The 27,714-nt window shown below is 44.8% G+C and overlaps 1 protein-coding gene across 2 annotated transcripts in view; it reads right to left on the bottom strand.

Annotated features, from left to right (window-relative positions):
- Window positions 1–27,714, bottom strand: part of LOC137533381 (B2 bradykinin receptor-like) — a 70,081-nt gene that overhangs the window by 12,055 nt on the left and 30,312 nt on the right. The window contains exon 2 of one of the 2 annotated variants that reach the window (XM_068254781.1): window positions 15,656–15,709. The exons of the other annotated variant lie outside the window; for it this stretch is intronic. The gene's annotated coding sequence lies outside the window, so the exon portion shown is untranslated. The remainder of the gene's footprint in view (window positions 1–15,655; window positions 15,710–27,714) is intronic. 2 annotated transcript variants of the gene reach the window in all.

Below are 27,714 nucleotides of genomic sequence, written 5' to 3'. Positions count from 1 at the left end.
ATTTCCAAATAAAATATTGTCGCCATACATTGTGATAGGGACATAATTTAAATGGTGTAATAACCGGGACAAACGGGCAAATAAAATACGTGAGTTTTAATTACGGTAGCATGTATTATTTTAAAGTTATAATGGCTGAAAACTGAGAACTAATGAATTTTTTCCATTTTTTTCTTTATTAACCACTTGAGGACTACAGTCTTTCTAACCCTTAAGGACCAGGCACTTTTTTTCCATTCAGACCACTGCAGCTTTCACGGTTTATTGCTCGCTCATACAACCTACCACCTAAATGAATTTTGGCTCCTTTTCTTGTCACTAATAAAGCTTTCTTTTGGTGCTATTTGATTGCTCCTGCGATTTTTACTTTTTATTATATTCATCAAAAAAGACATGAATTTTGGCAAAAAAATGATTTTTTTAACTTTCTGTGCTGACAGTTTTCAAATAAAGTAAAATTTCTGTATACATGCAGCGCGAAAAATGTGCACAAACATGTTTTTGATTAAAAAAAAAACCATTCAGTGTATATTTATTGGTTTGGGTAAAAGTTATAGCGTTTACAAACTATGGTGCAAAAAGTGAATTTTCCCATTTTCAAGCATCTATGACTTTTCTGACCCCCTGTCATGTTTCATGAGGGGCTAGAATTCCAGGATAGTATAAATACCCCCCAAATGACCCCATTTTGGAAAGAAGACATCCCAAAGTATTCACTGAGAGGCATAGTGAGTTCATAGAAGATATTATTTTTTGTCACAAGTAAGCGGAAAATGACACTTAATGACAAAAAAAAAAAAAAAAAAAAGTTTCCATTTCTGCTAACTTGCGACAAAAAAAAAATGAAATCTGCCACGGACTCACCATGCCCCTCTCTGAATACCTTGAAGTGTCTACTTTCCAAAATGGGGTCATTTGTGGGGTGTGTTTACTGTCCTGACATTTTGGGGGGTGCTAAATTGTAAGCACCCCTGTAAAGCCTAAAGGTGCTCATTGGACTTTGGACCCCTTAGCGCAGTTAGGGTGCAAAAAAGTGCCACACATGTGGTATTGCCATACTCAGTAGAAGTACTATAATGTGTTTTGGGGTGTATTTTTACACATACCCATACTTGGTGGGAGAAATACCTCTGTAAATGACAATCTTTTGATTTTTTTACACACAATTGTCCATTTACAGAGTTATTTCTCCCACCCAGCATCGGTATGTGTAAAAATACACCCCAAAACACATTGTACTACTTCTCCCGAGTACGGCGATACCACATGTGTGGCACTTTTTTGCACCCTAACTGCGCTAAAGGGCCCAAAGTCCAATGAGTACCTTTAGGATTTCACAGGTCATTTTGCGGAATTTGATTTCCAGACTACTCCTCACGGTTTAGGGCTCCTAAAATGCCAGGGCAGTATAGGAACCCCACAAATGACCCCATTTTAGAAAGAAGACACCCCAAGGTATTCCGTTAGGAGTATGGTAAGTTCATAGAAGATTTTATTTTTTGTCAAAAATTAGCAGAAAATTGATTTTTATTGTTTTTTTCACAAAGTGTCATTTTCCACTAACTTGTGACAAAAAATAAAATCTTCTATGAACTCGCCATACACCTAACGGAATACCTTGGGGTGTCTTCTTTCTAAAATGGGGTCATTTGTGGGGTTCCTATACTGCCCTGGCATTTTAGGGGCCCTAAACCGTGAGGAGTAGTCTGGAAATCAAATTCCGCAAAATGACCTGTGAAATCCTAAAGGTACTCATTGGACTTTGGGCCCTTTAGCGCAGTTAGGGTGCAAAAAAGTGCCACACATGTGGTATTGCCGTACTCGGGAGAAGTAGTAAAATGTGTTTTGGGGTGTATTTTTACACATACCCATGCTGGGTGGGAGAAATAACTCTGTAAATGGACAATTGTGTGTAAAAAAATCAAAAGAGTGTCATTTACAGAGGTATTTCTCCCACCCAGCATGGGTATGTGTAAAAATACACCACAAAACACATTGTACTACTTCTCCCGAGTACGGCGATACCACATGTGTGGCACTTTTTTGCACCCTAACTGCGCTAAAGGGCCCAAAGTCCAATGAGTACCTTTAGGATTTCACAGGTCATTTTGCGGAATTTGATTTCCAGACTACTCCTCACGGTTTAGGGCCCCTAAAATGCCAGGGCAGTATAGGAACCCCACAAATGACCCCATTTTAGAAAGAAGACACCCCAAGGTATTCCGTTAGGTGTATGGCGAGTTCATAGAAGATTTTATTTTTTGTCACAAGTTAGTGGAAAATGACACTTTGTGAAAAAAACAATAAAAATCAATTTTCCGCTAACTTTTGACAAAAAATAAAATCTTCTATGAACTTACCATACTCCTAACGGAATACCTTGGGGTGTCTTCTTTCTAAAATGGGGTCATTTGTGGGGTTCCTATACTGCCCTGGCATTTTAGGGGCCCTAAACCGTGAGGAGTAGTCTGGAAATCAAATTCCGCAAAATGACCTGTGAAATCCTAAAGGTACTCATTGGACTTTGGGCCCTTTAGCGCAGTTAGGGTGCAAAAAAGTGCCACACATGTGGTATTGCCGTACTCGGGAGAAGTAGTACAATGTTTTTTGGGGTGTATTTTTACACATACCCATGCTGGGTGGGAGAAATAACTCTGTAAATGGACAATTGTGTGTAAAAAAATCAAAAGATTGTCATTTACAGAGGTATTTCTCCCACCCAGCATGGGTATGTGTAAAAATACACCACAAAACACATTGTACTACTTCTCCCGAGTACGGCGATACCACATGTGTGGCACTTTTTTGCACCCTAACTGCGCTAAAGGGCCCAAAGTCCAATGAGTACCTTTAGGATTTCACAGGTCATTTTGCGGAATTTGATTTCCAGACTACTCCTCACGGTTTAGGGCCCCTAAAATGCCAGGGCAGTATAGGAACCCCACAAATGACCCCATTTTAGAAAGAAGACACCCCAAGGTATTCCGTTAGGAGTATGGTGAGTTCATAGAAGATTTTATTTTTTGTCACAAGTTAGTGGAAAATGACACTTTGTGAAAAAAACAATAAAAATCAATTTTCCGCTAACTTTTGACAAAAAATAAAATCTTCTATGAACTTACCATACTCCTAACGGAATACCTTGGGGTGTCTTCTTTCTAAAATGGGGTCATTTGTGGGGTTCCTATACTGCCCTGGCATTTTAGGGTCCCTAAACCGTGAGGAGTAGTCTGGAAATCAAATTCCGCAAAATGACCTGTGAAATCCTAAAGGTACTCATTGGACTTTGGGCCCTTTAGCGCAGTTAGGGTGCAAAAAAGTGCCACACATGTGGTATCGCCGTACTCGGGAGAAGTAGTACAATGTGTTTTGGGGTGTATTTTTACACATACCCATGCTGGGTGGGAGAAATACCTCTGTAAATGACAATCTTTTGATTTTTTTACACACAATTGTCCATTTACAGAGTTATTTCTCCCACCCAGCATGGGTATGTGTAAAAATACACCCCAAAACACATTTTACTACTTCTCCCGAGTACGGCAATACCACATGTGTGGCACTTTTTTGCACCCTAACTGCGCTAAAGGGCCCAAAGTCCAATGAGTACCTTTAGGATTTCACAGGTCATTTTGCGGAATTTGATTTCCAGACTACTCCTCACGGTTTAGGGCCCCTAAAATGCCAGGGCAGTATAGGAACCCCACAAATGACCCCATTTTAGAAAGAAGACACCCCAAGGTATTCCGTTAGGAGTATGGTGAGTTCATAGAAGATTTTATTTTTTGTCACAAGTTAGTGGAAAATGACACTTTGTGAAAAAAACAATAAAAATCAATTTTCCGCTAACTTTTGACAAAAAATAAAATCTTCTATGAACTCACCATACTCCTAACGGAATACCTTGGGGTGTCTTCTTTCTAAAATGGGGTCATTTGTGGGGTTCCTATACTGCCCTGGCATTTTAGGGGCCCTAAACCGTGAGGAGTAGTCTGGAAATCAAATTCCGCAAAATGACCTGTGAAATCCTAAAGGTACTCATTGGACTTTGGGCCCTTTAGCGCAGTTAGGGTGCAAAAAAGTGCCACACATGTGGTATCGCCGTACTCGGGAGAAGTAGTACAATGTGTTTTGGGGTGTATTTTTACACATACCCATGCTGGGTGGGAGAAATAACTCTGTAAATGGACAATTGTGTGTAAAAAAATCAAAAGATTGTCATTTACAGAGGTATTTCTCCCACCCAGCATGGGTATGTGTAAAAATACACCACAAAACACATTGTACTACTTCTCCCGAGTACGGCGATACCACATGTGTGGCACTTTTTTGCACCCTAACTGCGCTAAGGGGCCCAGAGTCCAATGAGTACCTTTAGGCTTTACAGGGGTGCTCAAAATTTAGCACCCCGCCCACTTGCCAGGACAGTTAACAAACCCCACAAATGACCCCATTTTGGAAAGAATACACGCTAAGGTATTCCATGAGGGCCATGGTGAGTTCATAGAAAATGTTATTTTTTGTCACAAGTTAGCGGAAAATGACATTTTGTGAAAAAACAAAAAAAAACCACAAAACCACAATTTCTGCTAACTTGTGACAAAAAATAAAACATTCTATGAACTCACCATGCACCTCACGGAATACTTTTGGGTGTCCTCTTTCCAAAATGGCATCATTCGTGGGGTCTGTCCTGGCATTTTAGGGTCTCTGCAATCATTACATGTATGGCCAGTATTAGGAGTTTCTGCTATACTCCTTATATTGGGCATAAGGGTAATGCACTGTGGGCTGAAAGGAAAAATTTACGTCAAACAATCAATCAATGTGGATGAAAAAATATCTGCCAAAAAATTTTGGAGAAAAAAAAAAAAAAAAAAAAAAAAGAGGAAGGCGTCTGCCAGGACATAGGAGCTGCCGCCCCAAAAATCCAAACCCACCAGCTCGTATGCCCTGGCAAACCTGATTTATCCATTCACACCGATCGATGTGGATGAACAAATCATTGCCAGAGTTCTTTTTTGATACAAAGTGTTTGCCAAAGCATATGAATCCCCAACACCACTCCTCGGCCCATATGCCTCGGCAAACGTATCTTTTTGACTGCGGAGGAGAAATCTCGTCCTGCAGCGCTGCATGCACCGACTTATGTGTAAGCTGACAGACGCGCATTGTTCTGTCAGGATGCACCATCAGTGCTGCAGCTGATTGGTCGGTCTGGATAGAAAAAAGAGAGAAGAAAAAAGACAAAACAATACAAAAAGGAGGAGAAGGCGTCTGCCAGGACATAGGAGCTGCCGCCCCAAAAATCCAAACCCACCAGCTCGTATGCCCTGGCAAACCTGATTTATCCATTCACACCGATCGATGTGGATGAACAAATCATTGCCAGAGTTCTTTTTTGATACAAAGTGTTTGCCAAAGCATATGAATCCCCAACACCACTCCTCGGCCCATATGCCTCGGCAAACGTATCTTTTTGACTGCGGAGGAGAAATCTCGTCCTGCAGCGCTGCATGCACCGACTTATGTGTAAGCTGACAGACGCGCAATGTTCTGTCAGGATGCACCATCAGTGCTGCAGCTGGTTAGTCGTTCGCTCGGTCCACCTGGAAGGTTATTGGATGGAAAAAGGAAAAAAAATACAAAAAAAAACAAAAAACAGGCAAGCAGCAAAGCAATTACTTCATTAACATTAATAAACTGAACTTTTTTAATAAAAACCTTAACATTGCAAACTAAACATTAGCTTCTTTGCTTACCTGTTTTTTGTTTTTTTTTGTTTTTTTTAACTTACCTCCCGAGGACAAACCTCTCCTCCCCCATGGGACAATGTGCGAAGTGCAAATCGCACAGAGTTGTGGCGAAGTACATTACGCATTTTGTCCCAAGTGAAAGGAGAGGTTTCTGGCAGCCCTGTGTATTACGCTCTCTCAAAACCAGATGTTTGGTTTCACACTGCATATTGACATATCCGGTGGGTCGAGCCCGCCGCACCGTATCGTCCAAAACAGACCTTCAGGGAATACCACAAGAGTAGCATTCGGCCTAGTAATGAACTGCGTCGCCATAGACTAACATGACTTCCGGGCCGATCGAAATTGCCACAGAAGCCACGCAGTAACGTAGGCATGCACTAGTGTTAAGTCAAGCACTTCCGGCGTAGGGGGGGACCGCAAAGTGTGACTTTCGCTAGGCATTTTGCCCTAACGCATCGCAGCAGTGTGAAATAGCACTGAGAGACCCTTGTGTGCCTACCGCTGTGTCTGTAGTTCCCTACTCTCTAATAGTGTACCTGCTCATGGTACCTCTCAAAACACTCCCCTAGGCATAGTCCAGGCTGGTCAGGGCAGCGGGGACAATAAACAGTGGTGTCACGCCTTGTTCCAGCCCTGCTGCAGACACGACAGCGTTTTCTTCGGATTCGGTGACCTGGGGTACTTGGAATCGGATAGGCGTAATGCCTTCCATGCAGCCTGCTAGTTGCATCTTGGGGTTGGGCCCGGGCACCTCCTGGATACAGGAGTTCCATAGTGATCTGTCTCTGAAATTGTAGAAACGATCCAGTTCTCCCAGCCTTACTGTAGAGAACAAAGCTGTTGTAAACTGCCAATTGAATTAAATAAAAGGACACTTTTTTATACCAGCGCCTTGTTTTGCGGGAAAGTAAATAGGGCGCTAACCTCTGGTCATTGAAGTCCACCCCTCCCATGTTGGTATTATACTCGTGGACGACAAGGGGTTTTTCAATGACCTCAGTTCGCCGTTGAATTTGGACTGTCGTGTCTGCGTGAATGGTGGACAGAAAGTAAACGTCCCTCTTGTCCTTCCATTTCACCGCGAGCAGGTCGTCAGCACTCAATGCGGCCCTCTGCCCCCGTTGAAGTTTGGTGGTAATGAGCCGTTGGGGGAAGCCCCGGCGACTATGCCGCACGGTGCCACAGCATCGGATTCCTTCTAACTTTAAGTGCTGATAGAGGGCCACACTTGAGTAGTAATTGTCCACATAAAGATGGTACCCCTTCTGGAACAAGGGTGACGCCAAGTCCCACACAACCTTTCCACTGCTCCCCAGGTAGTCAGGGCATCCGACCGGCTCCAATTTGGAGTCTTTTCCCTCATAGACTCTAAAATAAGATGTATAGCCTGTGGCCCTTTCACAGAGCTTATACAGTTTCACCCCATACCGGGCGCGCTTGCTTGGGATGTACTGTTTGATGCCAAGGCGCCCGGTAAAACGTATGAGGGACTCATCTACGCAGATTTGCTGTTCAGGGGTATAAGCATCTGCAAATTTTGATGACAGGTGGTCTATGAGGGGCCGCATTTTGTGGAGCCGGTCAAAAGCAGGGTGGTCACTTTCATGACAGGTTTCATCATCATTGAAGTGCAGGAAGCGCAGGATGTTCTCAAATCGTGTCCTGGACATGGCAGCAGAGTACAAGGGAACATGTTGTGATGGGTCTGTAGACCAATAAGACCGCAACACATTTTGTTTGATTTGACCCATGTTTAAGAGAAGGCCCAAAAAAATTTTAAGTTCGGAAACTTGGACTGGTTTCCACCGAAATGGCTGGGCAAGGAAGACATTCGGATTGGCGGTTAGAAATTGTGTGGCTTTACGGTTGGTCTCTGCCACGACTAGGTCTAAGAGATCCTGGGTGATGAACAGATAAAAAAAGTCTAGGGGCGATCCTAGATTATCTGTCATCACCTGGACTCCAGACTGGGCGGTGAAAGGGGGCAGTACGGGTGCGGCGGTATCAGGGGATTGCCAATTTGGATTTGCCAGCACCTCTGGTAAACTAGGGGTAGTACGGGCCCGTCTACTTGATGGCTGCGACTGGGGTGTTACTACACGTGCCACCGAACCAGTTTCAACTTCCACGCTGGTGCTCGCCACTTCACCAGGGTGTACGGAAGTACTGGTTCTAGGTCCAGGAGATGCTGTGCTGCCTGCCCCACCATGAAATCTCAGACCAGCACGAGCACCACTCTGCTGCCCTTGAGGCTGATCCTGCGCCACCTGCTGTCCAACGACATGGGGTGTGGTACGGCTGGCTCTAGCCGGGACCTCAACCTCGTCATCACTATCGGTCAGTGAGCCACTGCTCAATTCAGGTACAAACTCTGACCCAGATGATTCGTCGAATGGTTCGTCCCAATCGTCCTCATCCGACTGGGCCATGTACCTGAGAACCTCATCATCGGAATACCCCTTTTTTGCCATGGTGGACTGCTAAATTTAGGGGGTATTCCTCTGAGACTACCCAGAAAAAAGAGCACCTACTTAGCGAAAGGGAGTATTTGAGCGGTAGAAAGCTGTGATCACTGAGTTTTGATTAAAAAAAAAATCAAAACTGATGTTTACAGTGCACAGCTAGTGTACAGTGGTTTTTGCAGTGATCAGAAAAAAAAATTCTGTCACTGCGGTGGGGTGGGCTGAACGCAAGTGCAGGCGAGCGATCAGACCTGATCGGGCAAACACTGCGTTTTTTAGTGGATCCTAGTGACCCTAATAGATCTGACTGCGATCAGTAATGATCACTTACAGATACTATATAGTAACAATGTTGATTAGCGACAGTGATGACGCTAATTAGTGACTGTGGTGCAGTGGGCTGAGCACTAACTGACACTAACAAAGGGGCCTAGCTAACTGGCCTAACTGCTAACACTAGTGATACTAAAAAAGTGACAGTTTCCACTGATCACTGTTTTTAGATCACTAGGATAGTGACAGGGGGGTGGTGGCGAGTGGGGAATCAGAAGCAATCAGAAACAATCACAGGCCAATCACGGGACAATCAAAGCCAATCACAGGCCAATCACGGGACAATCACAGGCCAATCACGGGACAATCACAGGCCAATCACGGGACAATCACAGGCCAATCACGGGCCAATCACAGGCCAATCACGGGGCAATCACAGGCCAATCACGGGACAATCACAGGCCAATCACGGGACAATCACAGGCCAATCACGGGACAATCACAGGCCAATCACGGGACAATCACGGGCCAATCACGGGACAATCACAGGACAATCACAGGCCAATCACGGGACAATCACAGGCCAATCACGGGACAATCACAGGCCAATCACGGGACAATCACAGGCCAATCACGGGACAATCACAGGCCAATCACGGGACAATCACAGGCCAATCACGGGACAATCACAGGCCAATCACGGGACAATCACAGGCCAATCACGGGACAATCAAATACAATTACGGGACAATCAAATACAATGACAGCACAATATGACAGCACAATCAAATACAATGCACTGGGAAGGTGATTGGGGGGGGGGGGGGGGGGTCTGAGGGCGATCTGAGGGTGAGGGGGGTTGATTAGGTGCCCGCACGGGGCAGATTGGGTCCTGATCTGATGGGTGGCAGACACAGGGGGTGACCGATGGGAGGTCAGTGAGTGATTACAGGGGAGAATAGATGTAAACAATGCACTGGGGAGGTTATCAGGGGGGGGGTCTGAGGACAATCTGGGGGTCTGGGTGGGTGATCAGGTGCCCCCAAGGGACAGTTTAGGGTCTGCTCTGATGGGTGGTGGTGACAAGTGACAGACAGGTGATAGACAGGTGGTCAGTGGGTGAGGCAGATGCAGTACAGTATACAGTATACAGGGGTGGGGGGCTGGGGGGGGGGTCTGGGGGGATCTGAGGGTAGGGGGGGGTGATCAAGGGACCCTAGGGGGCAGTTAGGGACCTAATCTAAATAATAGCGTCGGCAGATAGTGGCAGGGGGTGATTGATAGGTTTATTAGGGGGTGCTTGGGTGCAAACTTGGGTCTGCTGGGGTGGTCAGGGGGGGTTCTGAAGGCTGGGGTGGGCGATCGGGGGGTCTGTGGGTGTAAAAAACCTGTTCTGTGCTTGCTCTAACAGGGCTGCCTCCTCCTCCGAGATCCGTGCGAAGATGCGTGCAGAGGAGGAGGAGGCAGCCTGTATAATACACTTTGTTACGTAAACAAAGTGTATTATACAATACTATTGGCCAGATCGTATTTTTAAACCCCGCCGGCGCTGCTAATTGGCCGGCGGGGTATCGGGCAAGGTGGGCGGGACCTTTCGCCGCGGGGAGCGCGCGTCATAGATGACGCGATCGCTCCCCGGACACGCCTTAAGGACCCGCCGCCGTCAGGCGTATTGCGGTCCTTAAGGCGTCCACTTTGCCGCCGCCCATGGGCTGTGGGCGGTCGGCAAGTGGTTAAACAATATTCCCGTTAAAATGCATTTAGAAAAAAATAATTCTTAGCAAAATGTACCACCCAAAGAAAGCCTTATTGGTGGTGGAAGAAACAAGATATAGATCAATTCATTGTGATAAGTAGTGATAAAGTTATTGGCGAATGAATGGGAGGTGCAATTTGCTCAAATACATACGGTGAAAAATGACTGAAGGCTGAAGTGGTTAAAGGAATCATCAGGCATAATATGCTGCCCCCTGATATACCATATATTTCCAGTTAAAATACAGAGTTTGGGATATACTCTCTGTACAAGACTACCCCTCTTCTAACACACACCAAATAAAAATTAAAAAAAAATCATATTTTGGTGCTATGTATGAACAGATACTGGTGCTGTACTGTATGTGGTACCCAGTATATAACAGTATATAGAGACTGGTTGGATTGGTCATCTCTCCCTCTCCCTAAGCGGATTGGTCAGCTCTCCTTGTCTACCTGTTTATCAGAGCGGTATGGAAGAATAGATTGCGCTGTGTCCATAAAACACGCCTCATTCACCCTTCTGGCCCCGCCCTTGTATCCTATTTACCTCCTTCTCTGCCTCTCAGATCTCGCACATGTGCGCCTGCGCCGCTTCACTACAGTCCTCAGCAGCGAGGTCTGAGAGGCGGTAACTGGATAGGGCATATCACCCGGCATCAATGACACCCGGCGTATAAGACCACCCCTGACTTTTCAGAAGATTTTCAAGAGTTAAAAAGTAAAGTCTTATACACCATGATATACAGTATTTACCCGGGGCTTCCTCCTTACAGCCGACACGTCCCTCGCAGCATCTCCGCTCCCAGCCGCTGGTTCGGGGTCACCGCCGTTGTAATCAAGCCTGCACAGTACACAACAGAAAATGTGGGGTTAACTGACAGCGGCGCTTGTGCAGACGCAGTAGATGAGGTCGGCCTCTGCACCGGCAGGGAGAGTGGAGCTGCAGCGTGGGACATGTCGGCTGTAAGGGGCTGGAGGAAGCCCCGTGTAAGTATATCAGGGGGCAGCATATTGTGCCTGATGATTCCTTTATAAAACCAGCGACACCCATGCTAACCTAGAAATAAAAAACACACATATATAAGTAGACCTAAGATGGCGCCTGGATAGGAAGCCACGGCCACAGGGCTCCGACAATAACTTATCTTTTCTCCTTTCCTGGGTTCCCCCCTGGCCATGGCTCACCACAGAGGCTCCCTCCAGCTCCCTCACTCCGTTGCTGTAGAGTGCGGTCTGACGGCTTCCCGGGCTCCGGGCCCCCAGCGCTCGCTTGCCACATGGGAGACACCAGCTGATTTTGACCCCACATGACGCTGCCGATGCTGGCCCCGCAGCTGTATCCGTGCTTCATGCGGATGTCGCTACTGAGGCCTGCCGGTCAGGACCCTGGACCATCTGCTCTCTCCCTACCGGACATGCAGACCGCGCCGGTGTGCAGCCAGCTGATCAAGCCACGTGCTGATCAGCTGGCCTGCGATGGTTCCTGGCTGCCCTGTCCCGCGGCCTCTGGTTTGCCACTCACCGCCGATCGGATTCCCACCACCGCCACGTACCATGGAAGTCCTTCTGTGCTGTCAGAGGGTCCCATGCCGCTGCACTGAACAGGGAAGAGAAGCAGCGGCATGTCTTTAGCCCCATCCACCAGCTGATCAGGAGCAAGTATTGGCAGCACAGCCCTGCCTGGATCCAGCTAGGAGGAGGAAATCGCAGCTGTCCGGCTCCATTCACCAGAGGACCAGCTCCAGGACAAGGCAAGTGTGCCCTGCCATCCTCCTCCATGTCAGACCCTGCCAGCCTGCACTCTGGCCTGGATTATGACAACTTTCGGCGCGGCCTCCCAGGGGTCTGCGTTCTCCTCAATCGCCATTGCTGTCTGTCTGGAGACCCCTGATCTCTCCATACTAGGCTGCAACCAGGTGCTAAATTTAGGTGCGGCCTGGATCCTTCAGTTGCCGTTTCACCGCACCAGTCATCTGCCACCCTTATCGCATTCAAGCAGCTCACATGGGACTTTTTTGGCCAGCCAACCAGAACACCAACCAAACACCAATCAGCCAGATTCCACCGCAACCCCAAGGAGACACTCTTCTCTCTCTCTCTCTCTCTCCCCAAGGACAGTCTGCGGGGCATCTGATTCAAGTATCACTGCAAAGTGTTTGAGTGCCTAGACGGCAGCGGATTACCCCCTGGTTCCTCTCCTTGGACTTTCTTTTGTATCTCTTATCCATGTATAACTTTGTATAATTTTCTGGATCTACTGTATACTTGAAGTACTGCCTACTGTACCACTGTACTCTTTGTGTTTTCTGTGTCACTTTATGTTTACTGTACCATTGCCGACCCTGAAGTGCCAAAACCAATTCCGGGTACAATCCCTGTTGTACTTGGCGAAATAAACTGATTCTGATTCTGAGATAAATACTACTTCTACTTACATAACAGATGTATTGTGCTATCCACATAATGATTACTGTGAATTTTATAAAGGAAAAGCAGAAAATCCTATTCTAGGCAGTGGCCATCTTGCCAAGCTAATGCTGACATCATATCCTCCCTGACTCTTGTTTTCCCCCCTCCCTTCTCTTGCTCATTGTGTATTCATTAGCTGCCCTCCTCCCAGAGTCTTCAGACACTCCCACGGAGGTGTATACAAGGAACTACACTGTCTTATCCTCCAATCGCTGAGTCACCTCAGCCTTGCTTGTAACACAAGTGAGCAGGGGATCGTGTTTCTGATAAGCAGCTAGGCAGGAAAATAAATGGAAGAGGAGGAATATATTATAGATCAAAAGAACTCCCAGCATTCAACTGTTTGGCAGTAGAGCCAGTGCTCCTAAAGTATGTGATAACTCCAAACCATAACAGCAGAAAAAGTTTTGCAAGTTTTGAATGCAGGATTAGCATCTTTATCACTTAATACAATCAGACCAGTTGCTGTTGAAATTTGATTTTTATGGTGACAATACCGCTTTAAGTATCTCGTCTTCATATCTGTTGCACAAGTACCTTGTGTTTCCCAATCTACTGCTTAATTACACACGGCTTGCTTTGATTTCATGACAGTAATCCTGAGTGATGAGCTCGTGGGAGGACATTAAATACAGCGGGTTTAGGCTTCATTAATCTGAGTTCTGTACAGAACCAGAGACTCGACATTAGTATCTGCAGGTCAGATGGTGGGAATCCAGCACATGCTGGTACCAGGACAGGGCAATGCATGATGGGAATCCAGCACATGGACAGAGCAATGTGTGAAGTCTGTCTGCTGGGAAATGAGGCGTGGCTGATCTATCATCTTTAGGGAATTGTTACTACCATGCTTGGACAGTCTGCCCATTGTGACTTCTATCACAACCTGCAGCCTCAGTACAGCCTGTCCTCGCTTAGAATACATCTCCTCTCCTTTCCCACAGTCACTCCTCTATGCCTATAAGAACTCTCAGACCATTGCTTTCTTTTTTTCTTTTTTCTTTTTTTTTTAACAATCTTTCAGTATTCCTTAACCAGTTCGCATTCAGTCGTTTTTCGCTTCATGCATCCGAACAATGTTCACCTCCCATTCATTAGCCTATAACTTTATTACTACTTATCACAATGAACTGATCTATATCTTGTTTTTTCCGCCACCAATTAGGCTTTCTTTGGGGGGTACATTTTACTTAGAGCCACTTTACTGTAAATGCATTTTAAAAGGAAGAATAAGAAAAAAACGGAAAGAAATCATTATTTCTCACTTTTCGGCAATTATAGTTTTAAAATAATACATGCCTCCATAATTAAAACCCACGTATTGTATATGCCCATTTGTCCTGGTTATTACACCATTTAAATTATGTCCCTATCACAATGTATGGCGACAATATTTTATTTGGAAATAAAAGTGCATTTTTTCCGTTTTGCATTCATCACTATTTACAAGCTTATAATAAAAAAAAAAAAAGAAATATTTCATCTTTACATTGATATTTAAAAAGTTTAGACCCTTAGGTAAATATTTGTGTTTTTTTTTTTTTTTTTATTGTAATGTTTTTTTTGTTTTTTTTAATTAAACATTTTATGTGGGTATTTTTGGGAGGGTGGGATTGAAATTGTATTTTTTTTTTTTGTAAATATATGTGTATTTTTATTTTTATTTAACTTTTAGATGTAGTTTACTTTTTGGCCACAAAATGGCAGCCATGAGTTGTTTACAGTGACGTCACTCTAAGCGTACCACGTACGCTTAGAGCGACATAGGAAGCAGAAAAAGCGTAGCTTCCGAGAGAAGCTGTCGCTTTTTCTGCGGGGGCGAGGAATCAGTGATCGGGCACCGTTGCCCGATTCACTGATTCACTGGCTAACAACCCGCCGGCCGGGAGCACGCGTGCACGCGCGCGATCGGCCGCGTGGACGCGCAGGAGCGCACATGGCTTCCTGGACGTGAGTTTCACGTCCAGGAATGTCAAATAGTTAAAGGACCACTTTCGCGAAAAACTGTAAAATTTAAAATACATGTAAACACACACTGCGTTGGGGCTTTTTTATACTTCATGCAGTTTGCTGCATTTTACGATTTTAAAGAGAAACTCCGACCAAGAATTGAACTTTATCCCAATCAGTAGCTGATACCCCCTTTTACATGAGAAATATGTTCCTTTTCACAAACAGACCATCAGGGGGCGCTGTATGACTGATATTGTGGTGAAACTCCTCCCACAAGAAGCTCTGAGTACCGAGGTACTCCTGGCAGTTTCTTGTCTGTGAACCTTGTTGCATTGTGGGAAATAGCTGTTTACAGCTGTTTCCAACTGCCAAAAAAGCATGCAGCAGCTACATCACCTGCCAGCAGTAAAAATGTCACCATGTAATAAATGTCAGAATGTAAATCAGGGATTTAAAAGATATCACAATGGGCAAACACTGACTAAATCATTTATACATAATTATTGTAAAAATGAAGCACTTTTTTATTACATTATTTTCACTGGAGTTCCTCTTTAAGAACCAATTTGCACTGATCCAATACGATTCTGCCTTATCACTAATTTCGGCCCTGCTGCATTTTTGGAGCATTTGCAGGTGTGTAGATAGTATGAGCACAAAGAAAATCGAGGACAAAACTCATTATGTTGTGATTTATTTTTTGGGTGAATTACCCATAGAGACTTTCCTTGGCAACAGAAAATGTTGTCTGTTATCATGCTGCTACATTGAGTGTAATGTATACAGTATTTATGTGAATGTTTTTCGATGCACTGGCACTTTGTGTGGAAACACTAGGTCACTTTCACCCCTGACAAAGCCTCCACTGAAGGCAAAACATGTATGGAATTTTTAGTTTTATAGTTTTGTAAACAGTAGCAATTGATTTGAGCTGAGAGAGAAGAGAGACAGAAATATTTATGGCACAAAGCCTGCTTTTACCTTTTGAGAGACAATCTCCTCCCCAGTTTTGTTGAAATGTAGAGGTATGTCAACCTATTAAAAAAAATGTTTATGAAATATGAAAGGTTAAGTTTTTTTTAATTATTTTTGAACTTTACCCAAACGTTCCCTAAATAATCAATTATTGTTGCAGGTTTTGGGGTAGTCACAGAGCCGGGACAAGGTCCTCCAGCACCCAAGGCTGAGACCCCAAAGTGCGCCCCTCCATCACCCCCCACCCCAGCTGTCACACACTGATTACTATTACTAAGAGGTGCCCGAGGGCCCCCAACACCTTAATCTCTAGTTATCTGGCTTGCAGTCACTGCCATGTATCCCCTTTTCTTATTTCTCTCTGCTTCATACACAATAGGGTGAATGATAGCTGAGTGAGTTGTGCGCCCCCTCCTACACTGCGCCCTGAGGCTGGAGCCTCTCTCGCCTCTGCCTTGGCCCAGCCCTGCGCCCCCTCTTACACTGCGCCCTGAGGCTGGAGCCTCTCTCGCCTCTGCCTCGGCCCGGCCCTGGGTAGTCAGGGTCCTTTCACACTTGTTGCGGTTTGGAACAATCGCAACGCAGTCGAAGTCGCACCACGAGTTATAGCCATGGTGTGAAAAAATATATTACCATAGATCTTCGGGTGCACTTCTGGGATTACCGTGGAAGTAACACAATAATGCACGGCAGCTTCTGCGTTACCCGGAGCACTTCCGCCGCTTCGCGTGGCATCGCAGGCACTGTGTCATGTTCCGTTGCCTGTAATGGCCGTTGCAATGAGCTGCAGTAGGAGAGTGTACTATGACACTATGCTGTAAAGGCCCTTACCCACAACGCAATTTTCCAGACAATTTTTGCGACAACCAGCGATTTTTTTTGGACTGACGAGGGATCATTTCCACATTCTTGCGACGTGGGTACATCATGCAAACGACGTTTAGCAACGCACATCGATGACGACCGTCATGGTGGATCAGATCTTTAAGATCCCTGATGACTTGACTTCCCGTTCCCGCCCGTTGTGCGGCGTGTACCTGCCGATTGGAAGATGGTTTGTGGAACGCTGGACGTCAGAGGGATGTCGCTGGATCCATCTACCTCTGTCGGGTGGCCAGTATTTAGCTTTAGTGTACAAGGGCCCTGAGTGTTACTTGATTTCTGTCACCCCAGCAAGTCAAAACTTTTTTGCATAGTTCAGTTAAAACAATGTTCTGTGTTATTATTATTATTATTATTATTGATTTATAAAGAGCCAACATATTCCATGACGCTGTACAAAGTAAGAAGCAAACATGGGGTACATAATGATACAGACAATGGTGTACACCAATATACAAGATACATAATTAGTGACAACAACATACAAAGAATGATACTAAATATAGAATTGGTAATGACAGTGATAAAAGTAACATGATAAATTTATAATAACTTTCAAGACACAAAAAGGGGGGGGGGGGGGAGAGAGCCCTGCCCTTGGGAACTTACAATCTAAAGGGAATGGAGGGGAAACAAGAGGAGGGGTAGTATGCAGCAAATATATAGAGGCAGTGTTGTAAAGAATAGCGGAGATGCCGCCGCATGGGCAAGCGGCAGGGTGGCCATTTCCACGTTCCAACCGGCGGCTTCTGCTGTGCAGCTACATGTCACTGGTTAGCCTGGTCCTTCTAGTGCACACAGATTGAGAGCTACGCGCGCGCCAGGCGACAGGACCTTTATGCAAGTAGAAGGGGAGTCAGCTGATCAGGCCGATCAGCTGACTCCAGCTATGCTCCGGATTGACTGAGTGACTGGGGCGGCGTGTTAAGCGCTCTGGGTATTCATAGGACTTGCCTGTCAGTTGCAAGTTGTCTGCTGTTGCGAATGCTTACATGTGAGCAATCAGACCCTAGTCAGATCTTACAGTGTGTTAGAACCAGCTAGTCAGATTCCGTTGATAGCCTTAAAGCGGAATATAACCCTGCATTTCAACTTTGCTCTAAAACATTATTTACAGTATAATTAATTATATACAACCAGCATTTTTTTTACTAGACCAGCATTGGAAGGGTTACACAGTCACAGATACACAGAGCTTTAAAGTTCCTGGAGAGAACTGCAGACGCATACAAAGCTGACATAGATACATGTTGTTTACATAAATGTATCTAAGTGTGGAATGTGATGTGACTCACTCTCTCTGACTGTGCAGGAGCTGGAGGAGAGCCAAAGAGTGTGTAACATTTATCACTTGTTACATTCTATTTAGTTAAAAGTATCTATCTGAACTTCTGCATATCTCTCCACGGACCTTTAAACCTCTGTGTTTAACCCTTCCAATGCTGGTCTAGTAAAAAAAAAAAATGCTGGTTGCATATAATATGCTGTAAATAATGTTTTAGAGCAAAGTTGTAATGCTGGGTTATATTCCGCTTTAAGTACTATTATATTGTAAGACATGTGTACCATTCTTTAGTCTAGTTCCCAGGTGTTGAAACCAAGGACTTCACACCTAGACTAGGATATTGCTATATTACTACTGTTTATCTGTTATGATCTCTCGCTCTCCTGACTACTCTCTTGCTTACTGATTCAGTACTTCTGCCTATCTGATAACTGTTGCCTGTACCTAGATACCGAATCAGTCTTCCGCCTCTGTACTGTATCTGTCCGTTCGTTGCTGACCTTGCTTGTCTGACCTTTCTGCCCTCACTAGTGGGTCTCGCCACTAGTGAGGGAATTCTTAAGGGCTGTCACCTAACTCCTAGGTGATCAGCCTTGCTGTACTGTCTGTGACACTTGTTCCTCAGGTGTCTGTTAGCTGCATGCAGTGTCTGTTGATCACCTGCTCCTCAGGAGATCATCTTGCAGCACAGTCAGTGGTCCCGATTCCTCAGGGGTCCACTGGCTGCAGTACATTCCCTGCTCCTCGGGGAATCCTTGGCTGTAGTACAGTCATAATCACTCATTCCACCTGTGACCACACTTGCAGCACAGTCAGTGGTCCCTGCTCCTCAGGTGTCCACTGGCTGCAGTGCTACCTGAATTCCCTGGTCTTCAGGGAATTCTTGGCTGCAGTATAGTCTGTATTCCCTGCTCCTCAGGGGATCCGAGGCTATTGCTTAGTCTTGATCACCTGCCCTTCAGGTGATCATCCTCTCACATACTGTCAGTGGACCCTGCTCCTCAGGCATCCACTGGTTGCAGTACAGTCTGTATCCCCTGCCCCTCAGGGGATCCTTGGCTGCAATACTGTCTGTATCTCCCGCTTCTCGGGAGATAACTTATCTGATTACTGTTGCACCAAACACAATACCACATTGGTTGTCCTGTGTCTAGCTATACTAGTATTATTGGTGATTCTGCAGGTCACCAATAATCAGAAAAATCTGTGTTGCTGACACCAATCGTTACAAGTGTGTTTTAGGATACCTAGTAGGAGTGCAATTTGGTCTTAGGACAAAGGGAAGTGCCCTAAGGTAGAGCATATGCTTGTCGGAACAAATGAGTTTTTAGAGAGCGTTTAAAGGTAACAAAGGTTGGCGAGTGACGAATGTGTTGTGGGAGGGCATTCCAGAGGAGGGGTGAAGCACATGCAAAATCATGTAAATGTGAGGAGGTAATTCTAGAGGAGGACAACAGAAGATCGTGTGCAGATCTGAGATTGCGGCTGGGTTGGTATTTTGAAAATAGTGAGGAGATGTACCGGGGAGAGAGATTGTGGAGAACTTTGTTATATGTATATGGGTGGGATATAGGGTGAGGGGTGACCCTAATTGGGCGCAAAATGTAAATTTGGTTCCTATTGTTCTGTTAATACCACGGTATGGAGCACCGAGCTGCTGGAAGTTGTAATACAATAAAGGAAAGGTTGAGTTATTGTTTTAGTTGAGTGATTTCGGAGCAGCAAGTGTCGGCCATAGGAAGACCCCTAACTGACGTTCCTTCCCAATAAACACTTGAGAGGTCAGACCCCCGAGGGGCAGCTTGGCAGCTGACGGTACTCCAGGCTTCTGTAAACACTGCTATCTATTCATTGCTGGGATGATTCCTGGATCAGCAGGCCGCAGTTTGCCAGGAAAGATCTCTGGCGGCCAGACGAGAAACCGCCAGGGGAGACAAACATCCCACGATTAACATCGCCACACCCTGCGCCGCTTTCCTTTCTAACAATCGCCTAACCGCTTAATATAGCAAATCCCTCGACCATGGATCACAGGCTGAGGATCGCTGGTATTTATATCCACTATTTATTACCCTAGTCTGCTATTTCACAGTCCGTTATTTATAGCGGACCTGAACTCAGGACTTCCTCTGCTCTAAAAGATAATAAGCAACAGCATAATAACCTTTACAGAAAAACATTTCTTTGTTACATTGGATACAAATCCTGCAATAAATCTGCACTGTTTCTACTTCCTGCTTTCATGGGAGCAGGAAGTAGAAACAGCATATTGTTAACATCTGCCATGGCAGTCAAGGGAAAGATCAAATTACTGTCTAATCCGCCCTCATTTGGGATTAGACACAGGTGAAGGGGCATTAGACAGGCTAACTCTCTAAATACACACAAGGTGCATTTCTCTGTTTTCCTTCTGTCCTGTGCAAGAGTTCAGGTCCACTTTAAGGAAACTTATCTGCACAGATAAAGAGAAAAGCATGGTACACAAATCCAATTTTGATTGGCCAGTGAGTTACAAGTGCTGCCACTTCCATGTACTATGAGATCTGACCTGTACAATGGCCTCAATTCACTATGGGCAGTTCAGTAAAATAAACTAAGTCAGTAAAATACAGCATTTGGTATTCTACACTTTTTTATTCAAATTCACGAAGTCGGTAATATATCCGCATGCTTCAATTCAGGAAGCCCTGCTCAGTAAGTCTCACCAGCTGCCGAGCAGGTCAGGCAGGAAGCTGTGGGTCCTCCCACAAGTGGTGAGCATTAGTCGGGTGTTTTTCTGTCCAGTGTATCCCCGGCATCCCTTTAGATGTGCTGCAGCCACTATAGTGAGCTTTTCTGTGTATTAGTATACAGATATGCACATCTAAAGGGATACAGAACCTTTTTTAAATGTCTCCTTCACCTGCTCTGCCGTTTTGAAGTCCCACCCTCCAGATTATTGGATCTAATGGGGTGAGAAGCAGGGCTGCCTGGCTCTCCCCATTTGGCTGTCTGCTACATCTGTCAGTGTTACCGCATGGAGAGCACTTTTACTTGATTTAACTGAATACTTAAACCTTTGTGAATTGCATTTTCTTGACATTTCTTGAGACGTTTACCACTCAAGTATTATTGCGCTATTACTGCGATTATACTGCCCGGCACGTTGCATCGCAGTGCTTCACTGTGAAAGTAGCCAAAGCGTAGAGAGGAATTCACTTCTTGTTATCGGTGATTCCAAATAAGATATATACTGTGTGTGTGTATATATATATATATATATATATATATATATATATATATATATATATATATATATATATATATATATATATATATATAATCTATCTTCGATTGTTTTGGACAGAGTGAAATTCTTCAAGAAGCTCCCAATTTCTCTGTCTCAGTTTTCATCTGGGCTACCTTTCCCATTCTAGAAGTTTTCCTAATTTACTCTAAATCGATCAGCCATCGCTTCCAACTTGTATGTTTACAGCACTCCTTGTATTCTCATGCAGGTACAAGAAGAGTAGGTTGGCAGCAGCAGTTCCACAGTATAAAAAAGCTTTACTGTTTATTGTATGAATAAAACATAACAGTTAGCATAAGATTCCTACCCAAATCCTAATCGCTGTGGGGTGAGGAGGGAGCGGAGCTTTTTTATACTGTGGAACTGCTGGTGCCAACCTACTCTTCTTGTACCTGCATGAGATAATCCTTCTAATGTATCAGGTTTGAGCGCGCAGTATATGGTACTGAGTACCCAATCCTCACTCTTCAGATCATCCATCCTAACACTATCCTTGTACACAATTACTGCGAGCTGTAGTGTCTGTACTTTTACCTCTTTTCGTTGGCTCCTTGTATTCTGACGCAACCTTCTTGGAATTTTGGGTTTGGTTCCTAATCGCTCTAGCTTGTAATTTCTCTGGTTTATTGCCGAATCAATAGATTTCTTATTTCTATTTTTTATTCTATTTTTTTTGCATAATTACGTCCTTCTGACCCTCTTTCCTAGACTCTTTAACCCGTTCCTGACCGCCTAATGCCGATCGGCTTCAAGAGCAGTGGGTGGAGATTTGCGGGGATCATGTCCGCACCTCCTAGCTGAATGAGGGAGCGGAGCTCTGGCATCAGCCTGCCAGCCCGTGATCACGGCTAGCAGGCTGTTAGAAATTTAAAAAAAACGTTTCTAGCGGTTGTACAGCGCTGCGATCTAGTGCTCTGTCACTGATCTGTCCCCAGGAGGCGCTCACAAACGATCAACACTGATGTATAATGGAGACTAGAGAGATTAGACAGTGCTGAGCAGCAGTTTTTATGACTTCACAAAGCTCCTGTCCTGAATGAATAGTTTATTATGCATTTTGATCTAATTTTCCGCTAATCATTTCCATATGGAAGAGGAAAAAAGGCCCCGATACACAAATATCAGGTTACCCAAAATGGCTTGCGATACAACCAGAATAACGAGTACCAATAAATCAACAGCTCTCTGGAATAGCACAGGGACATTCCATTACTACTCAGAGACGGGCATGCTATCAGTCTCTTTGCATTATCAGGATTCGTTGATGACCTCATTCAGCTGCTTACATAGAAGCATTAAAATGCCTGCGCAAAATCGTTTTTCCCTGTCCAGATCAGATGTGGAGAATGGATAACAAATCCCTGCTCTGTGGGGTGGACTGCCTAGAAATGTCTGTGTGCAGCTAATGACTCCTGCAGCAAGGTGAGGGGTACACATTCCAACATTAAAGGACAACAGAAGGGAGAAGTATGTGGAGGCTGCCATATTTAATTTATTTTAAACAATACCAGTTACCTGACAGCCCTGCTGTGCCTCTGCCTCTTAGGGACCGTGCACTTGAGCGATTTTATCACCAATAAAAATAATAATAATAATTTTAAAGAAATTGGAGAAAAAAATGTGCGTCCCTATCTCATTTTGGCTAATCCCCCGCTGTATCAAAGTTTTCATCTTGCCCAGCGCTAGGTGAATCTATTTCTAGCACAATAGAAAGTATATGGCAGTGATCTCACTGCCGCAATTGGTACTGAACGTGGGCGATTTGTGATTAGCATCAATCGTAAAGCGCGTTACATGCAGCATTTTGCTGCGATTCGTGGTACATCGCTCAATAAAGCCTTCTGGTGATTTGCACTCCACTGCGCGCTCATTCACAAAACCTGTATGAAACAACTCCACATAGTGTAATACTGTATGACCAACCGGTATAAATCATACTCCACAGTGCAGGTGATGAAAGTGCTCACGCGTGATCCTCACTGCCCTAGAAGTTAAAAGGCTCACCAGATGGAAACCACCGTATCACAGGTGGCAATCTCACATCAGTATATACTGTATGTATCACTCAGGACATCAGTGACCATATCCAGTTCCGGTAAAAAACAGCCTTTAATAAAACATATATGACAACATCATCGCGCAGCATGTCAGTTCCAGAATAAAAACACACTGCGCCTCTCGCGCACTCAGGCAACTTACAAGATCCCAATGGGGATAGATTAGCATGTCACAGCGGCAAGTCCCTCCGATTTATGTCTCTCTCAGCCGTTCACGGCGTCCCACTCTATCGGCTCCCGCGCCTCCGGACTTCCGCGTCTCCAACCACGTGACCTGCATCAGGCGTACTGGCTCCGCCCTACCATATGGTTAATGTGTTAGGGGTAGGATGTACTGTCGAAATTGTATTTTAATGTGGTAATATTAGGGTAGCAGTTAGTGTCAATTTTAAGATTGTGAGGCATATGATGGCGGCAAGACCGACTGGTATGGTAATTAGAGGGGAGGGGTTGACGGCAAGCAGTATTTCTGCAGCTGGCGTACTGGCAACGCTAGCCCCTGATGAGTCCTGGTGACGAAACGCGTAGGGTGGAGCCAGTACGCCTGGAGACGCGGAAGTCCGGAGGCGCGGGAGCCGATAGAGTGGGACGCCGTGAACGGCTGAGAAAGACATAGCACATCTAAATCGGAGGGACTTGCCGCTGTGACATGCTAATCTATCCCCATTGGGATCTTGTAAGTTGCCTGAGTGATACATACAGTATATACTGATGTGAGATTGCCACCTGTGATACGGTGGTTTCCATCTGGTGAGCCTTTTAACTTCTAGGGCAGTGAGGATCACGCGTGAGCACTTTCATCACCTGCACTGTGGAGTATGATATACCTGTTGGTCATACAGTATTACACTATGTGGAGTTGTTTTATGCAGGTTATGTTATGTGAATGAGCGCGCAGTGGAGTGCATAGCACCAGAAGGAATTATACTTTCAACAGGAGGAACCACAGCGCACTTGTTGGACTTGATGTGACCAAGTTGATCTCTTTGTACATTTATTCGTGTATTTTAGACACATTTTTCTTCATTGAAGGAGGGTTGATATTAATTGGGCAGCGCAGCATTTTTAGATTAGAGTGCTTAATAAAGCGCTGATCACGATCGCTCTGAATCGCGGAAGTGTGAGCAGTGAATTACTGCACTAATCGCGGCAAAATCACCCACGCAAAATGGTAGCACGAAGCGCTACCGTTTTGCGATTTATAGCGTGAATGAGCCCTACTACGTTTAGACATAGACCCTGAACAAGCATGCAGCATATCAGGTGCCCTGACTGACATGTGACTGAATTAGCTGCATGCTAGTTTCAGGCGAGACAACTCAAAACGGCGAAGGGAAATTTGTGCGCACCCTGCGCCGCCAACGGCCGGAATGTGAATTGCGGCTGTATCCGGGGCTCAGACAGTAATCTGGGCACCGTCAAAAGACTGAGCCAAATATCACTATAAAAACAGCGCAATTTGTCTGCCAGCCCCGAGTCCATGGCGGTCTGGAGGGGGAATAGTAATTAACACCCCTGGGATTTTTGCAGGAGCAAGGGGAGACGTTTTTTGGCTTTGTCCTTCACAGAAATTTCCCAGGACCATTTTGGCAGACTTGATTCAGACACTACTGCAGCCAAAGAGATCAGCAGGACAGCCAGGGAACTGGTATTGTTTAACAGGACATAAATATGGCAGCCATCATATCTCACTCACTTCAATTGTCCTTTAACTACAAACCATGAGACACCCCACCCCAGCAGAACTTTTGGTCTTTTAAAGCGTTACCCCACAGCTAGTTTCTCCATTCTGCCCAAGCACATTCTAGAGTCTCTTTATCTACAATGGAGTACCTCTGACCGGCTCCAGCATAAATAAAACCATTTTTCCCCACACGATCAGCACTGTGTAATAACAACACCAAGTCCATAGTCAGAAGCATCTGTAGCAGTGGCTGGATAGTGTACTGGATAAGGGCTCTGCCTCTGACACCAGAGACCCGGGTTTGAATCTCGGCTCCTCCTAGTTCAGTAAGCCAGCACCTATTCAGTAGGAGACCTTGGGCAAGTCTCCCTAACACTGTTACTGCCTATAGAGCGCGTCCTAGTGGCTGCAGCTCTGGTGCTTTGAGTCTGCCAGGAGAAAAGCGTGATATAAATGTTCTGTATTGTTTAAGCTGTTCTCTGCCCAGGACCAGCTTGTGGATCTGAATGGCAGATCCACAAGCACAAGTTCGCTCTCGGTTGTTCCAAAACTGAGGTGACTTTGTGAAAACATTTGTAATATCATGAAGTTCTCAGAAAGCACGTGAGGTCTGGGGGTCAGTGGGCTCCAGATGTTGGTATAACAGCTTTCACATGGTCGGCGGCGGCGCCAGTACTAGAACATCTTGTCACATAACATGAATCACAAATGACAGAGGTTGTCAGAAGTGACATTTAGGCAGGTTCAGTTTCAGCCCTCCAGGCTTTAGTACTAATCAGAACCACTTTTGGTTAAAAACTTTATTAATCATTAAAACCAGGAGGAATTTTTACAGCCAAATATGGTCAGAGAAATCCACTTATCTGTTGTGTTGAGAAAGATAAAACTGTACTTAAAATACCATTGTGAAGAAGGTTACAGAATCAAATACACATTTTGTTACAGAGTCTAGCATTCATTTCTGCCATTCTTGCCAGGCTGATGTAAACCAGTGCATGGTATTAAGGCCTGGTTTAAAGAACAAGTGACAGATGTGTTGCACTGTCCACAATATGAATCCTGTGAATTTTATAAAGGAAAAGCAGTGAATCCTATTCTAAAAAGTTTTCATCTGAATGAAGCTAATCCTGACATAATGTCCTCCCTCACTCTTTTTTCTCCTCTTGCTAATTGTGTATTCGTTACCCGCCCTCCTCCCAGAGTCTTCAGACACTCCCACTGAGGTCTATACTAGGAAGTGCACGGTCTTATGTCATTAGAAGGAGGGGAAATAAAGGGAAGAGGAGGAATATATTATAGACTAGCTGGACGCCCAGCGTTGCCCGGGTATATATTTGGCTAGTGTTCGCTCTGCCCACTTTTCCTAACCCTAACACACAATTACTTAATGACCAAGTATGTGAGCTTTGCGGTCTTTGGCATCAATAATTTGCAATGAAATAAAATTAATCTGATTGGATGTGGCTCCACCCCTTTTCTGAATTTGAACCCCAATCACCCAATGGCCAACTGTACCAGGTTTAAGGCTTGTGCCATTAACAGTGCAAGAATGGTAGCAATTACATATTCCCCTTGAAAAACAATAGATGAATTTTGATTGGCTTTTGTAGGCTCCACCTACTTCTCTGAATATTAATCCCAGTCACCCAGTGACCAATTGTGCAAAGTTTGAGAACCCTACCATTAAAAGTGTAAGAATTGCTGCAGTTTACATTTTCTCAGTGAAATTTGTATTTGTCTCCTCCTACTGATGTCCCGGCATTGCCCGCTTATGTATTTGGCTGGTGCTGGCTGCGCCCACTTTTCCTAACCCTAACACACAATTAATCAATTACTCAATGACCAAGCTTGTTAGCTTTGCAGTCTTTGGCATCAATAACCTGCATTAAAATGAAACAAATCATATTGGCTGTGTGTGGCTCCACCCTGTTTTATGAATGTAAACCCCAGTCACGCAATGATCAACTGTACCAGGTTTGAGGCTTGTGCCATTAACAGTGCAAGAATGGCAGCAATGAAATATTCTCCTGAAAAATCAATAGGTAGTTTTTGATTGCCTTTTGTAGGCTCCACCCACTTTTCTGAATATTAACCCCAGTCACCCAGTAACCGACTGTGCAAAGTTTGAGAACCCTGCCAGTAACAGTGTAAGAATGGCTGCTGTTTACATTTTCCCAGAAAATTTGTATTTGTCCCCGCCCACTTATGACCCGACATTGCCTGCTTATGTATTTGGCTGGTGTTGGCTCCGCCTACTTTTCTAACCCTAACACAATTAATCAATTACCAAGTTTGTGAGCTTTGCGGTGTTTGGCATCAATAATTTGCATAGAAATGAAACAAATCTTATTGGCTGTGGCTCCACCCCATTTCTGAAATTGAACCCTAGTCACCCAATGATCAACTGTACCAGGTTTGAGGCTTGTGCCATTAACAGTGCAAGAATGGCAGCAATGTAAATATTCCCCTTGAAAATCAATAGGTTAATTTTGATTGGCTTTTATAAGCTCCACCCACTTTTCTGAATATTAATCCCAGTCACCCAGTAACCAACTGTGCAAAGTTTGAGAACCCTGCCATTAACAGTGTAAGAATGGCTGCAGTTTACATTTTCCCAGTAAAATTTTTATTTGTCTCCGCCCACTTATGACCCGGTGTTGCCCGCTTATGTATTTGGCTGGTGTTGGCTGTGCCTACTTTCCCAACCCTAACACACAATTAATAAATTACCAAGTTTGTGATCTTTGCGGTGTTTGGCATCAATAATTTGCATTGAAATGAAACAAATCTGATTGGCTGTTTGTGGCCCCACCCCCTTTCTGAAATTGAACCCCAGTCACCCAATGATCAACTGTACCAGGTTTGAGG

Source organism: Hyperolius riggenbachi, chromosome 9 (genome assembly GCF_040937935.1).
Source record: "Hyperolius riggenbachi isolate aHypRig1 chromosome 9, aHypRig1.pri, whole genome shotgun sequence".
In the NCBI taxonomy this organism is placed as follows: domain Eukaryota; kingdom Metazoa; phylum Chordata; class Amphibia; order Anura; family Hyperoliidae; genus Hyperolius; species Hyperolius riggenbachi.
This window is presented reverse-complemented; position numbering and strand designations above follow the sequence as displayed.